Source organism: Pristiophorus japonicus, unplaced genomic scaffold (genome assembly GCF_044704955.1).
Source record: "Pristiophorus japonicus isolate sPriJap1 unplaced genomic scaffold, sPriJap1.hap1 HAP1_SCAFFOLD_66, whole genome shotgun sequence".
Classification (NCBI taxonomy): Eukaryota; Metazoa; Chordata; class Chondrichthyes; family Pristiophoridae; genus Pristiophorus; species Pristiophorus japonicus.
The window spans coordinates 1397266-1407481 of record NW_027254572.1 but is presented as its reverse complement, the minus strand read 5'-3'; the positions used below and the strand labels follow the sequence as shown (position 1 = coordinate 1407481).

General features: G+C 41.8%; 1 pseudogene; it reads left to right on the top strand.

Moving 5' to 3' along the window:
- The first annotated feature begins 1886 nt into the window (after window positions 1-1886).
- LOC139255895 (probable G-protein coupled receptor 139) lies at window positions 1887-8252 on the top strand (annotated as a pseudogene).
- Window positions 8253-10216: the final 1964 nt, after the last annotated feature.

The window sequence follows — 10216 nt, the reverse complement described above, 5'->3', positions numbered from 1 at the left end:
TATTGGAAAAAATCCTAAAAAAACAGGATAATTCTGCATTTGAATAGGCAAGGATTATTAATGCACAGTCAACAAGGATTGTTATGGGAAGATCAGGTTTGACTAACCTAATTTAATTTTTTGAGCAAGTAACCAAGAGGGTCGATGAGGGTAGTGTTTTCAATGTAGTGTATATGGAATTTAGCTAAGTTTTTGATAAGGACCCACATGGTAAACTGGCGATGAAGGTTATAGCTCATGGGATCCAGGGTAAAGTGACAAGTTGAATCTAGACTTGGCTTGGAGGTAGGAAGCAAAGGATAATTGTTGATAAATGTTTTTTTGAGTGGGCGGATGTTTCCAGTGGGGTCGTACAGGGCTCAGTAATGTGTGCCTAGCTTTTTGTGATATATACCAACGATTTATATTTGATTAAACGGAGTATGATTGAGACGTTTGCAGACGATTCTAAAATTGGCTGTGTTGTTGACAATGAAGAAGAAATCATGGCCTGCATTAGGATATGAATCTAATGGTCAGTTGCGCAGAGCAGTGGCAAATGGAATTTATTCCATAGAACTGTGAGGTGATGCAATTAGGGAGGGCATTTTCGTACCACCCTCTTTCATTAAGGGCACATGATTGACCTGAGCCTTCCGGATCTCCACCTTCAATGCCTCCCAGTGTTCCGACATAGATTTCCCCAGAAATATCCGTTTCCAGTTCTCTGTGGCCAAATCACCCCTTAACGTAGCAAAAATATATTTTCCCCAATTTGGAACATTTATTGCAGGCCTATCCTTGATCTTATCCATAACAAACTTAAATCTGTCTGAATTATGGTCACTGGCAAACATGCGCTCTCCCACTAATACACCTTCAACCTGCCCAGATTCAATTCCCAAAACAAAATCCAAAACCGCCCCCTCTCGTGTTGTGCTTGTTACATACTAGCTAAAAAAAAGTTATCTTGAATGCATTTTAAGAATTCCACACGTTCGATACCTTTCACACTATATTTGTCCAAATCTATATTTGGATAATAACATACCCTACTATTATTACCATATGTTTTTTACACTTCACAGCAATTTGCCTAAATTACCTGCTCCTCTATTCCACTCCCACTGTTTGGGGGCCTATAATATACGCCCGGCAGTGTGATCACCCTTTTAAATGTTTCAATTCGAATCATATGACCTCAATTGACGGTTCCTCTAAAATATCATCGCTCCTCACAGCTGCAATAGTTTCTTTAATCAGTACCAAGTTGCCCCCTCCCCCTCTTTTTACTAACTTTTCATTTCAGATATATTTAATAGAATTTGCTGCCATGGTGGGATTTGAAATCAAGGCTCTGGAACATTACTCCGGGGCTCTGGGTTTCTAGTCCAGTAACATAACCACTAAGGTAGACCGGGGAAATGTGCTACATAAATGTTGTGCAAAAAGGGAGTTAGATTACTACTCGGGGGATCAAGGGGTATGTCGAGAAAGCAGGAAAGGGGTACTGAAGTTTCATGTTCAGCCATGAAATCATTGAATGGCGGTGCAGGCTAGAAGGGCTGAATGGCCTGCTCCTACACCTATTTTCTATGTTTCTATGTTTCTAAAATGTGTTGGATTGAAATGGGTTAAGTGAAGCTGCTTGTTCAGTGACTGTAATCAATGTCAGTCTGCACGATTTAACTGAAGCTGTTTGTTCAGTGACTGCAATTAATGGTATTCTCCATAGATCCTAATGTGTCTGTGATTGGTTTCCCTCTTCTATTAAAAAGGAATTCCTTTCAAAGTATTATCACAGAGTATCAGTTAGAGTTTCAACTTCGGCACTAACAGGGATCAGAACACGGCTCCACAGAGAGGCAGCCAGAATCTGCATTCTGGTAAATTGGAATGTTATAACAATGGATTGGAATCTGACAACAGTGAATTGGAATGTTCCAACAATGGACAGGAGTTTCATCTGGGAGTTTGACATTCTTTATGAACATTATAATAGAATTCCATTACACATACGGATAGAATTGGCACTTCGCGCTTTTAAATACAATAACTATCCGTTGCTTGCTGTTGTTGGTGTTCCGGGTAAGTCTCTCTCTATCCAGTTATTAACTCGGCAAACCATGGCTAACTGTATATCTGTTCTTGTAATTTACTTTGTTATCTCGGTTGAATTTGCTGTCCGTGGTAAGATTCTAAATCCAGCAACTAGATCTGTAAATCACGTTTCACTGTATTATTGTGCTTGCCAGTTAAGTCGCTGGTCCTTATCACAAACTCAGTTTCTGTCTATAGATGTATTCCCGCTCAGTGAGCAATATCTGATGCTGATTATGACAGCTCGCAAACTGTGCCCTTTCTTTGGCCCGGAGCTGAGTTCCGACCTCACATCCTGTGAATTAACAATACTGCCAATGACTTCCTCCATAATTTCGTCTGCTCTCTGCACGATATCAGGGTTTGTGCTGCATAAACACTCATCCATTTATTTGTTTTATCTCGACTCATCTATTCGAGAAGTCATACAAAACTCTGCTGTCCACATCATATCTCGCACCAATTACCTTTCCACAATCATTGCCATGATCACTGATGAACATTTGCTCCTGATCCTGCAATCTCTCAGTTTTAATATTTCCATATTTAAGATTTAACATCAGTCTTAGGAGTTTTTGAGGGGATTTCAGGAGAAATGTTGATTCGCGCAGTGTGGGATAGGGGTCTGGAACTCACTGCCTAAAGGTTGGTAGAAGCAGAGAATCTCACCACATTTAAAAAGTACTTGGATGTGCGTTTTTTTTGTAATCTAACCTACAAGGCAATGGAACAAGAACTGGAAAGTGGGATTAGATTGGGTACCGTTTTTTCAGCTAGCCCGGACACGATGGGCCGAATGGCATTCATCTGCACTGTAAATTTCAATGATTCTATCATCAAATCCCACCATTGCCTCACCCCTCGAGTTAGTCCCATTTCACACTGCTGTGGAAGTCCCTGGTAATCTCTATCCAGCGATTAATTCTGTAAATATTGCTTATATGTGTTTCTCTCCTCGTCCTTCGCTATCCTGTTCACTCTTCCGTTGGCTATTAATTTTGAATGTGAAACGTTTTACCAAGATTTTAATTTTCTATATTCAACTCTGGCAAAAAAATTGGTCGAGAAATTTTATTAAACGAATGTCAGTCTTCTCTCTCTCTCCTGAACGTTTGTAACAGTGAAATGAATGTTGCCTTGGTTTACTAGACCTTAGTCCTGATGGATTAAGATCATCGACGTGAAACGTAACTGTGTTAATCTCTCCATGGGTGCTGCCTGACCTGCTGGGTATTTCCATCATTTGCTTGATCCATTTCACGTTTCCAACATCCACAATATTTTGCTGCTGTTATCACCTAATGCTCATTATGGTTATTGACACCCACATTCACCTAATTGAAGATATTTTACTGACACACAATCTCACCTAATCTCCGGTATTGTTACTGACACACACTGTCACCGAATGTTCACTATGGTTATTGACACACACTGGCACCTATTATTAGGTACGGTTAATGACACACATTGTCACCTAATGTCCAGTATGTTTATTGACACAAAATGTCACATATATTCGGTATGGTTAATGACACACAGTATTCGAATGCTAGGTATGGTTATTAACACCCACTCTCACCTATTGCTCGGTACGGTTAATGACATGCAGTCACCTAATGTCCAGTATGGTTACTAACACACACAGTTAATTAATGTTCGGTATGTTTATTGACACTCAGTCACCTAAGTTTCGGTATGGTTGCTGACACATTTTCAGCTAATGCCCTTTATATTTGCTGAAACACAGTCACCTAATGCATGGTATGGTTCCTGTCCCATACACAGTAACCTAATGCTCGGTATGGTTACTGGCACACACAAAGTCACCTAATGTTCGGTATGGTTACTGACACATCGCACATAATGCTAGGTGTTCTTACGGACATACACCATCGCACCTAATGGTCGGTATGGTTACTGAAATAAAGTCACTGGAACAAATCCTGGCAGATCATCATTAATGTTTGAAAAGTTTAGTCATCTTTCAGTTCCAGTCAGTGTCTCCTTTGCAAACCTCTGCAGTTCTGCATTCGTGGCACTGCTTCCGATGGTCAGAATAAGATCACAAGGATAATTTACAGTCTCACAAAATGTTCATTCAGACAGATCTCTCTTGCCTTATTCCAAATCTTTGTCATGAATTTACACGTGGATGCCATGTCTGTCTGGCACAGGTCTCTATCGCCTCCTGCTATATTTCAGGATAAATAATCACAGCTAATTTAACCGAAGTTTTGAGAATATGAAAGTCTATTCAAACTTTCTCGTCTAATTTTCTGTGGACAAGTGAAAACCAGCAAGTGAGAAAGTGCATGGACAAATCTCTTCCATTTTTGTTAATATCCTTTACTAAATCGTTCGCTGACTCTTTGCCTGAGGGATAACTCGCCTGGTCTCGATACTAATACATGCATTTTGTCGGGCATTACCTGGACAAAGATAACTATTCATTTTATTTCGGTGTTTATTTGTTGGAATTTTATTTATCATAGCTTCCTTTCAATAAGCGACAATTGCAGTATTTCAACAACAATGCAAAAAACTAAATATTTAATACATTCTCTCAGGCCTTTTTATTTGTAACTACATGCATACGTATTCACTATCTTAGCATTGTCATATTATATCCGTACATTTGAAATACAATTGCCAGTAATCATTGCATGACAAGGGAAATGGTTTTGCAGTTTGTTGTTGCATTCATTTCTCTTCTAAATATAATGGATACTCTAACCAAGCAGGAAACCAGCGCAATTTCCAACTCCCTAATCCAGGGGCACAGAAGCGCATTACACTGCTCCAAATGCTGACTGACGCCGGGACACGATGATTTCATGAGGGGTTCTGGTCCTTTTTGTCCTGGTACCTGGTACGGCGCTTTCGTCTGCAGGGATAAAGGTAGTTCTATCATTTGACATCCCATTGATCAAACATCTATTTATTTCCATTTCATTTATTGATTCCACGATAAATTATTGATAATTCTTAAAGTAAACACTGTATTAAGCCCCTGGAAAAATAATTAGACCATTTCATCCAATGTTGTAGAAACATAGAATCATAGGAAAACAAAGCGTATAATTAGGCCATTTCGTCCCATCGTGTGCACGCCAGGGGAAAAAGAGCCACACGGTCTCGGCCAGCAGCCCTGAAGGTTATATCTAAACATATGAACAATTAACCATGGTGGAAAGGTAAAGAGCAGCCAGGCCAACCAATCTTCCGCATACAACTGCGACACACATTCCATCGAAATATTCTACACTCTAACCCTGCCCGAACCATCTGATCTCTTGGGAGGCGCAGAAAACAAATAAAAACCCAGACGAACTGAGGAAAAGGAATCTAGGAAAATTCGTCTCCCAATCATGCAGGCTATCTAAACCAGTCAAGGAGATCACAATGGCCGTATTCGATTTTCTGCAGTACTTACCATCGTATCTGCGTCAGCCATCAACAGGTTATATATTATATTCCCACTTAAGAGCACTAGGTCCTAATCCTGCAGGTTATGCCACTTTAAGTTACAACCACGCACATTTTAAATGCGGTGATGATTTTTGCATCCACCACCTTTTCCAGTCAGTTTAGTCCTGTAACGCAGAACCCTCTGCGTGAAGTAATCCCCCTTCAAATCCCCCCTCAACCTTCCAACATCTACCTTGTACTGCTCCTAATTCACCCCTCCACAAATGGAAATTTGCCGTTGCTATCCACTTCATCCAGACCACTCAAAATGTTGCAGACCGCAGTGCGGTCTCCTCGCAAACTCCTCTGTTCCAATGAGAACAGACGCAGGCTATCCAATCTTTCCTCACAGCTACGATTCTCAATTCAAGGCATCATCTGCACCCTCTCTATTGCAATCCTATAAGATGGCACCCAGAACTGCAATCAGTATACCAGCTGTGGCCTAATCAGAGTATTATAGAATGTAAGCTTAACATCCCTGCTCTTGTATTCGATGCCTCGCCCAATAAAGCAAGAACTCGACATGCATTCTCCACCAGCTTTTCCACCTTGCCTGATATTTTCAGCGAGCTGTGTACAAACACTCCAAGGTACCTCTGCTCATCAACACTGTTAAGTCCTCCTAAAATGCATTAGCTAAAACTTCTCCGAAAGAAATTCCATTTTACCACTTCACTGCCCACCAGACCAGTATATTGATATTCTCTTGCAGTCCATGACTTTCCTTTTAATTCGCAACCACAGAGACAATTTTAGTATCATGTGCAAACTTATTAATCATGCTCCCTATATTCAAATGTGGATCAGTGATATCTATCACTAAAGCAAGAGATCCAGTGCTGAGCTCTGTGGCACACCAGTGGAAATATCCTTCATGTCACAAAAAGATCCATCAACCATTACATTTTGCTTCCTATCTCTAATCCAAATTTTGATTCAAGTTGTCACTTTGCCCTGGATACACGGAACCCATGGGCATTAACATTCATGACCAGTCTAACATGTGGAACGTTAACAAAAGTTTTGCTACAGTCCTGTACACTACATCGTATGCAGTACCCTCATCGAACCTCTAGTTTACCTGCTTAAAAATTCAATCACGTTCGTCAAGAATGAAATACCTTTAACAAATCTGTGCTGACTGCCCCTAATTAATTCTTGCCTTTCCAAATGTAGATCTTTCCAATAAGCTTCCCATCACTGAGAATAGGCTGACAGCACTGTAATTATTTGGCCTATCTATTTTTCCCTTCTAAAACAACGGTAGCACATTAGCAGTCCTCCAGTAATCCGGCACCAGGCACAAATCTAAACATGAAGTTAAAGTAACATAAAGTCAAGGCCTCGGTTATTCCGTCTTTTACTTCGCTCAACAGACTGGGATGCAATTCATCCGGGCCTGGGGAATTATCTACCATCAAAGCTGCTAAACCACTTTAAAACCTCCTTTCTCATTATGATTACTTCATCCAGAATTTCACACACTTCGTTGATAGCAGTATCTGTAATTTCACGTTCTGTTCTGAAAATAGAGGCAACGAATTGATAAAGAACCATTCCAACATTTTCCACCTCCAGACATAGATTCCACTCAAGGTCTGTATTACGCACTACTCTTTCTTTAGTTATCCTTTTCTTCTCAATATATTTATGGATACGCCTTTGCAGTTTCCTTAATTTTATTTTCAAAAAGTGAACATTTCGATAATGATTTGCACTTTTCACCCCAAATTCCTTTAAACTGTTGCTCTTGCTCACAGCTGAGGTAAACTTTCTCTGTTTATTTCCCTTCCTCACAGTGAACGTAGTAACGATTGTGATCCTGTCTCGGGGAAAGTGCGGTCTCTCTCAATGTGTCACTCGCTACCTAGTGGCCATGGCAGCGGCGGATCTGCTGGTCATTATCCTCGACCTGATATTGAGGCACATTCCGATTGTTTATCGGCGATATTTCTATATCCTGATGTCCCTCCCCGTGTGTAATGTCCACGCTGTCCTGGTTATGCAGCCACAAACTGTTCTGTCTGGTTCACTGTCACTTTCACCTTTGACAGATTTGTGGCGATTTGTTGCCAGAAGCTGAAGACTAAATATTGCAGCGGGAAAACGGCGGCTGTGGTTCTGGGAACAGTGACTGTGATGAGCTGCTTAATTGATATTTTCTGGTATTTTATGCTGTCACATGCATATCAGCAATTTAATAACCCCTGGTTTTGTCGTATACAAAGCAGAACAATAACTTCGACGGTCTGGGGAACAATCGAGTTCCTGCATTACATCCTCACCCCGTGTGTCCCATTTGTGATCATAGTGCTGCTCAATGCTCTCACCGTCAGACACATTTTAGTGTCCAGCAGAGCCCGCAGGAGACTCCGGAGTCCCAGCAATGTGCAGAGTCCCAGAGACCCAGAGATGGAGTGCCGCAGGAAATCCATCATTTTACTGCTTCTTATCTCGGAAATTTCATGCTGTTATGGTCGGTATATATGGTGCATTCTCTGTGGGGCACAATGCGCTGGTTCGATGTTTGGCTGATATATCTACCGTTTTATGTGAGGGAATTTGGATTCATGCTGCAGCTGCTGAGCTGCTGCACAAACACCGTTATTTATTGCGTGACACAGACTAAGTTCAGAGAGCAGTTAAAGAATGTGGGGAAATATCCCTTAACTTTGTTTGTAAAATTCATTAAAAGATGAGAAGCAGCGGCGATTTTGTAGCCTCCGAAACCCTGCGTCCAGATATTGTGATCGAGATGCTCTCACTGCGTGGAACAAGTGATCTGGCTGAATATTAAAACGTTCACTCACAAACTGTGAGCACTGGGCACGCTGAGAGGGACCCATGATCGGGGGCAACATTAATATGCTCACTCACACACTGTCTACAATGCGCTCTGCGTAAGCGTTCAGTGATCTGGGCGAATAATAACACCGTCACTCACTGCTTGTCTCCACTCGGCTCTCGGTGATGGGCCGGTGATCCGGGTGAAGGATCACACGCTCACACACTCACACACTCTCTAGACTGGGCTCCCTGTGCGGGGTACGACTCTCTCTCAGGCCTTTTTGGAAAGGGCCCTCTACCCTGCACAAACATGGACAGCTGTTACATGCTTCCTGAGTCAGTGCAACTCCTGTCCGCACGAATACGGGCAGCATCTCCAATAAAGGCTTTGTAGCCCTTTGAAATCCGATATAGCCACATCTATTCATAATGTCCATTAATGAATCATTATAAAACTTTCGAAAATCATAGATTCAGTGTAATAAAATTGTTACAGCATGGACGAGGCCTATTCGGCAAATCGAGCCCATGCCGACTCACGTCCTGTCGCACACCACCTCGCCATTTCTATGTAGTACTGCACTGTCTTTCTTTCATTTAGAAAGGTCCGGGTGAATCAACGACTGTCAGTATGGTTTTGTTACGGGTAGGTCGAGTCTGACTGATATTTTTGAATTTTTTGAGGATGCAAGAAGAACTCTCGATGAGGGCAGTGCATTTGCTGTAGTGTCTATGGAGTTTTGCAAGGCTTCTGATAAGGTGTCACTTAGCAGATTGTTCACGAAAGTAAAAGCCCATCCAGGGCAAAGTGGCAAGTAGGATCCAAAAAATGCTCAGTGCCAGGAAGCAAATGGTAAAGGTTGATGCATGCTTTTTGACTGAAAGGGTATTTTCAGCGTGGTTCCGCAGTGCTCAGTACTACGTCGCTTGCTTTTTGTGTTCAAAGATTTAGAGTTGAATGTAGGGGGTATTAATAAGAAGTTTTCACATTATACTATAATCGGCTGTGCGGTTGATAATAAAGAAAAAAGCTGTGGACTGCAGGAAGATATCAACGAATTGGCCAGGTGGGCAGAACAAATGCCAATTGAATTCAATGCGGAGAATTGTGAGGTAATGCATTTGAGGTGGCTACCGAGGCAAGTGAATACGCGTTAAATGGTACGGTACTGAAAAGTGGAGAGGAACAAAGGGATCTTGGAGTGCTTGTCCACAGGCCCCTGAAGGTTGTATGTTAATGAGATGCGATGGTAAAAAGGCATTTGTTATACTGACGTTTGTTAGCTAAGGCATAAAAGACAAGAGCAGCGAGATTATGTTTGAACTGAATAAAACACTATTTAGGCCAGTACCAGAGTATTGCCTGAAGTTCTGGTCTCCATATTAAAAGAAAGATGTGATTGCACTATAGAGGGTACAGAAGAAGATTTACAAGAGCGATGCTTGGATTGGACATTTTTGCCTATTAGGCATGTTTGGATTGGTTGCGCTTGAATGCATTAGATCAGAGGAGGCTGATGAGAGACGTTATTGAGTTGTATCAAATGGTTTCTGCAAAGGTTTGTCACCATCCTCTGCATGCTCCACGAAGGCATGGAAGGCGGGATTCTGATCAACGGACCCATCACAGACCAACACACGTCCGGACCGGGGTCAAACAGTGCTGCGCCATTCGCGCCAACACTCTTCTCGATCTTGCTTGCTGCAATGCTCCATCTCACACTCAACAAGCTCACCACATGAGTGGAAATTGAACACAGGACCAGTAGGAAGTTGTTCAAATTTGCCATCTCTCGGCCAGAAAAAAGACCGCCCCAACCAATGTCGTCAAACTACAATATGCGAATGACACTTGCGTCAATGCACGTTCAGAGAC